Genomic DNA, 6,849 nt, shown 5'->3' on the forward strand with positions numbered 1-6,849 from the left:
GAAAGATTTCCACGTGCTTGGAAAAACCCAGATCTCAGACTACCCCAATGAGCTTTTGCAAATGAATCAGCCTCTGTCCCTCTACGAGTTGCCTCAGGCAGTGTGGATGTGCAGGATACCTGAAGTTTCTCTAGGTTTTCTATAAAATATTATCTCACCTCTCTGAAGCATAAAGGAGACCCTGAGGAAAAACAAACAACGCTGTCCTCCATTTCTGAATGATGTTTCTCCACACACATTTCATGTGGGATAAAAATAGCTTTAAACCCTGGGTTAAGTAAGCTTCTTAGAATCGGAAAACCTGCTTCAAGTGGGAAATGGAGCCACAACTGAGACACCACAAAAAGGCCTCAGTTTCAGTGAATACTGAGATCTCCTGGTATCATTTTGTGTGTCCAAGAGGGAACTTACTAACACTGAAGTGCCGACAGCAAAGAGCAGAGTAAGCATGAACAGGGAGCTGTTTGGAAAGAGGGTGTGGGTGTCTACTTCCCCTTTCCATGTTTCTCTCTCAAGATCAGACTAAGTTCCTTTTCAAGACTAACTGGAAGCTTTACAAATAAAAGTATATCTACAAGAAAAGTTGCAAACCTATTCTGCATATCTCAGCAATACATCAGGAAAGGGTAGAAAACCTACAAGGTGGTCAAGATCTTGGCTACAGACAACATTTGGAACATCTGAACAAATACACAAAGTCCCTTAACTTTTTTCTTTTTTTACATTCCAGCCTGATGCACTAGATGATCTTTACCTCTGAAAATTGTCAGTTATGGGTTTCAGATAGTTCCATTTTTTTTAATTGTATTTATTTTTTATTTTATTTTTCTCTTCCTCCTCTAAACAGCTTAACCAGGAAAGATCCTTGTAACCCTGAAAAAGGACAGGTCTCCCGTGCCTACTCAGTGATGAACCACTGCATATTTTTTGAGTTTTCTGTAGAATTCTCCATGGATGATTTTGCTAGGAGTCCTTTGAAGAAAAGGAAGAAATTTGTGAGTCACTTAAAAATCTCTCCCTTTAGACAAAGGACTGACTCACCCACCTTAGTGGGCACAGGTATTACGCAGAAAACCCAACCTGTGCTTCTGTTGGTATCTTTGGAAAGCGATTTACTCCTGGTGGCCAGGTAGCTGTCCATGCAGTGCTTTACAAGGCCTGAAGCCAGAAGTGAGGCAAGTACCACACTGCAAAAGAGGGAGAATTGAAGGGGAAGAGAAAATTTCTAGTTTTATTTTATTTCAAAGTAGACAGATATCCAGCAGGATTTTAATCCAGGATTATGACGACTATATAAAATAGATTGAATATGTCTTTCCCCTACAAAAGTCAGCCACCAAAGCTAGCTGAAGCTAGTTAAAACACTCAACACAATATCACATCACCAGTACCTTTTATTTAGCTAGCAGCAACCCAGATGCTGCATGCAGATAAAGGGATGCTGGTCTGACTGGAAGCAATTGAATAATGTTGTATGAACTCCGTACCACACAGACACAGTCACTAAAATACACCATCTTTTGTGAAGACCAAGAAGTATAAGAGCATTAGTGTTAAGGGGGAAAAGAGGAAATTCACAATGAGGGAATGATTTTGGGGCTCAATGCAAGAAGCACTGGGTGAAACCTTGTGGCCTCTGTCATGTAGAAGGCAGCTTAGAGCATTATAATCATCTCACTTACTTCAAAAATCAATGTGCTCTGGCACACATAAGGAAATAGACTTCCTAAGAAAAAGCAACACTAAATATACATCAGAACTATGATGTACAAGGTAAAGCAAGCAGATGATGCAGGTTGGTTTTCCACATGCGAGCTACACTGATGGTCTAAGAGCAGGACCACGAGTCCTCTGCCTCAGGATAAACAGCGCACGAGAACAGATTTGTAGCAGAAAGATTAGGCTACATGCACTTTATACCACTTCCAACCACCCTGCTTATGGCTCATCTCATTTTTTTGGCAGTTTCTTCTCACACATATTAACAGATCTTTCACAGAAACTTTTCAGCATTGCTTTCCATGCAAATTTCACCTCCAAAAGCACAGAGGACTGGGTGTTTAAAAACTGTTAGGACAGCATATGTAAGACAACACTGAAAAGGCAGCCAAACAAAAAAGACAGTAAGCAGGAAATTCAGCACAGGAAAATGTAAACTGAGTAAGAAGTTCATAGGAAAAGTATTTGATACACCACCATTTAATATTTAAATCATCAGCTTCCCTAACGCATATCATAACAGGGCAGATGTTTGTCATTTTCCCCCCACTAACAGTTGCAGCGAGTGGCTATCAGCATTTTAACATTTTATCCCCAAATTTGTCATATCTCTGCTCTCTTCTATAGCCATTCTACACCCAGAGAAAACTAATATCAAAGCTTGGTTTTCCTTTTTTTGCATTTCAGTGCATGACTAAGAACATGCCCAGGTATTAGCTAGTTCTGGAAACTACCCAATAAAGAAATCTAAGTACCGTGTTACTTGAAAAACTGACAGACTGTCACTTTATGTATCTGCTGTTTTCAACGTGCCCAGCCTACCAGCAAGCTAGGATTTATTTATTCAAAAAAAAAAAAAAAAATTAATAATTTCTAAAAACAAATCCCTCTGAGAATTTTGCAATTTGCCAGCAAACAAAGCAAGTGTCAGAACTTTTCAGATAAATTAGTTTTAATGAATTATTCACCAAAGCTTGCTGTATACGAAGCAGGGAACAATTCTGTATTAACAGACAGAACGAGGAGAATGATTTAACGGATATTTTTCATCTTTTGTTTCTACAAAGTGAAAAGGACTAGAAACATCCTTTTGTGTGCCCTTTTTCATTGCCTTTAGCACTAGGACCTAAAGCAGATTTAACATGCAGCATATGATAACATGTTTACTAACATAACATTGCATCACATACTTTTACTTTTTCTAGTACAACAACAAAAGAAATTCCTAAAAAATTAAAGGAAAATTACACCAAAATAACTACAAAGTCCTCAAAAGACATTGTCAGGGACTAGGGTACCTTCAGAGCAGCCCTTCTAGCAGTCTTACCCCAGGGCCTATTCAAAGCCACTCAATCACTCCACTCACATCCTCATCATTTCCTTTTAAGCAATAGCTGGAAATAGCCCCATCTGCTTTAAAAATCAAAGAGCAGCAGCTGGCGATCAGTCCTCTTTATAGAAGTCTGTGAGACTTAGGGATATTGTCCTGAGCAACTCAGTCAAAATTAATTATAACCTAGATGGAATTAATTAGAGGCTATCTTTATTTCATCTCCATTGTTGTGCAGACAATTGTTTAGCTATCCCTCACATGGCTCGGTAATTACAGTAAGATGAAACCACTTGAAATGAAAAGTCCTGAATGGGCTTTGATTTAAATTTACGAGAGTGGGGTTGTGGAGGTGGGGGGAAAAATACTGATTGTGAAACGTATGGCAGATCTACACACAGAATGAGATTTGTCAGTTCCTGTTATCACTCACTTGTGGCATCCAAACAGAAAAGTTGCCTCTCAACAATATACTGCATGAGGAGTACAAACGGGTGGCTATATATTTGGAAGAACACAGACCCATAACTTTGGTTAGATAAATGACCAGGACTTCAAGACTCGAATGCTTCACGTGGCTGAGGGCTTGGTCTGTTTGTTCTGAAATGAATCCATCAGCACCGCAAAGAAAAAAAGAATGCTATGTTAATGTCCTATGTATAAACATATACACATGTAATGGTCTGCACGTGTGTATAGCTGTATAATGTGTGTATTTCTGTATACAGACACTCACATACATCTGCTAACTTGACAGCATATGGTTCCTTTTGTTTCTGCCAGTAGGCACTCAGGGGTTGTTTATTAGGTATTCTTGCAGCATGGTGATCAGATGTTAAAATACCTTTCAGCTGGACATGAGAAAGGTGCTGCCAACTTGCCCTGCTTAGTGAGGCCATGTCTTCTGGTTAGAGGAAAATCCCTTCTATTCAGAAGTGGCTTTTTGTAAAGAAAACAAGAAGGAAAAAAAAAAAAGAGAGAGAGAGAGAAAAAAATGAAAAAAGGGAGTGGAGGGGGGAGTTTTGCTGGAGCTCTGTTATAATATTCAGAAGACTTCAGATTTAGGAAGTCTTCCCCTTGTAGCTGAAGGTCAAAGAAATCTCCTGCAATCAGTGATGTGCAAGGAATCAATGTTTTTATCTGGCACTGTAGGAGTGAGTTCCTCGAGGCACTCGAATACCAACCCAGATCAAATGGCTCCAATCAGCATTTCCACACCCTGCTCTGGAGGCTGGCAGACGTGTGTCTACAAGCGATGCCCAGCTTCCCAGGCTGGCTGCAAGGAAAGGCTCTCTTCAGGACTGAGAGGAGATGGTGGCAGTTCTCCGTGTGTCTCTCATTACTAATATCCTCCATTGTATTGTAGGAATCAAATTCTCTAATTTGATAGTATTAAAATCGTTTGAGAACAGAAAAACAAGCAAACAAAATCCACCCTGGGAGGGGAAAACCCACCCATCTCATTGTAATCTATTATAATGACCTCTCCCGATAAACATAGAGAAGCTCAATTCAGCTCAAATCATAATCTCTCTTTCACCAGGGCTTGTGGCAGGCTAAACCCAAGATGACTCCCCCAACAGACACAACTGCTCCATGCTTCCAGGGGTAATAAATAACATTGCCATTCTTGCAACTGGCAAACATGGGTTTGGCCCTCCTGGGAGTTAAACTAAGCTGAGCCAGTAGCACACAAGTGGAGGTGGAACTGGATGCTTAATTTATGTGGTGCCTGCTGCTAGGAAGATCCAGAGGCCCTAGGTCACGTAGAGACTATTTTTAGAGAATGAAACCCTATGAAATTATCATGAGCTTCAGATGTATAATACATGAGGGGGCAGGGAGGCCTGGACTCAATCTGGCTTTTCTTACAGCGAGTGGCTCACGACAGAAGCTTTGCCTCATCAGTCTGGTGGCAACCTCAAGCGAAGGAGGGGGGCAGCAAAGAAAATTGGTCTCACTGAGAGCCCCCCAAAGCCTTCTGAATAGATCCCAAACTTGTCTGAGAGCAACTCAAGTTAAAATCATCTCTCTGCACCAGTGCAGCTCCCTTTGGTACTACGCTACTGACTTTGCCATGGATGTACAGAGTTATACCTTGTATGATGAATTCATACACTGAAATGTCCCCAGTTATACAAGACAAACACAAAATAATCAGAAAAAAATAAGCTTAAAAAATTACATGACTCTCTTATGGTTGTCAGGGGTATGAGAGAAGAACTACCTGCAGCAGTAAATGGAAGATGCATTTTTTCCTTAGACCCTACCAGTCCTGTGACACTGCCTTAATTTTAAAATATATAGTTAATTTATTTTTATGTTTATTTCCCCCCCCTCTGGAGAACAACTACAGGTTACTGAGTTGCTTCCCAGAAATACTACAATCAAACTGTGGCATGCAGGAAAAGGTCATCAGTTATATTTCTTTGGTAGAGCAGGGAAAAACTTCTTTAATTCAAAAAACGAAAACAAACCAACCAACCAAACAAACAAAAAAACAACGTGTTTTAAAAAATGACATCTTCCCAATAGGTAATTGGTTTAATGAATAGGAATTTTAGTCTAAATCCAAACTGGCCACTAAAGGTTCTCCATAAGTTAGCAAAAAAAATGTGCTTTATATATGTGCTCGAAATCCTAAATATTTCACACACCGCTGTTCAAAGGTATCTTTCTGCAATACAGAAAGACTCATTTTAATCTTAACAGGGCAAGACAGATTATTTACAGTTTCTCTGGCACTAGAGGAGGATTTAATAACTATGTATCCCAACCAGCCACACTATAAAAATTATTTCCCATGTTTAATTAGAAAATAGATGAGATCAGTTTATTTAAAATGGTACTCGAAGTAAGCAATTAAGTGCTTCACTAAAGAGGAGTACGTGCTGTAAATCTGGCCTTTCATTACACGTACAACTCCTAGCACAAAAGGTTTCCAGTAGCAGAGAGGAGCTTGCAGGCATTGCTTTAATAAAAATATGCTATTTAAGAATATTGTGATGTATTTCCACCGCCTCTGGGGGACTTAGGCTAATACAGCCTATTATCTGGCCTTATTACATAGAACTAAGTGTGCAATTAATTGGCAATCTGTAGTGGATTATGGCAATATTCCAGATGGATGGGGATTTATCACAGCATTTTTCAGCAGTGGCTACTGCAATTTCCTACATTTGGGACACTGAATTTACAAGAACACATTTCTTTCTCAGGTAGGTCTTCTGAGCAAGAATTTCCATTTCCTTTTGACATCAGAGGCAACAGCTCGAGATGTATCACAAAGCGCCTGCGAGATAACACAATATTGCTACAGCAGACGTTTCTTTGTGATCAGACGCACAATAGGGTGTGTGGGCTGAGCGCTCCCCCAAGAAATGAAAATGCAATCAATTGCCTTAGTTAATATTTTGCTCTGTGGGAAAAACTCCATCAGACAGTCTGGAGCTTCATTAATCCGTGGCACTGCAGGAGCTGCCTCAGCCTAGGCGCAGGAAAGCTGCTTCGTGTTTTATTCTCTGCTGTGCCAGCCCTGCTGATCAGGCTGGGGGTGTTGTTAGCCTTCACAGCCCTCCCAGACAGCACGGCTGGAGAACAGAAATAGGAGGGATGGCATGTATGGTGCTGTGGCATGGCCAGCTCTGCTGCTGGGGCTAGTGGCCACAGGCAGGGAAAGCTCTCCTTAGTACCAATTCCAGGCTACATCTAGAGGAGGCCCTGGTGATGCACCACCAACGTGGGTGGGGGTTTTGATCCACTCTCTGAGGAACTGTTCTTTAAGACGTTCAGATCTGATG

General features: G+C 40.6%; 1 long non-coding RNA gene across 1 annotated transcript; it reads right to left on the reverse strand.

The window, feature by feature from the left end:
- Window positions 1–793: 793 nt before the first annotated feature.
- LOC137862041 (uncharacterized) lies at window positions 794–3,091 on the reverse strand. Its single transcript, XR_011100029.1, has 3 exons — window positions 3,018–3,091; window positions 1,081–1,187; window positions 794–972 (listed from the first exon to the last, which is right to left on the reverse strand). It is a non-coding gene; the product is annotated as an uncharacterized lncRNA (long non-coding RNA).
- Window positions 3,092–6,849: the final 3,758 nt, after the last annotated feature.

Source organism: Anas acuta, chromosome 10, assembly GCF_963932015.1.
Source record: "Anas acuta chromosome 10, bAnaAcu1.1, whole genome shotgun sequence".
In the NCBI taxonomy this organism is placed as follows: Eukaryota; Metazoa; Chordata; class Aves; order Anseriformes; family Anatidae; genus Anas; species Anas acuta.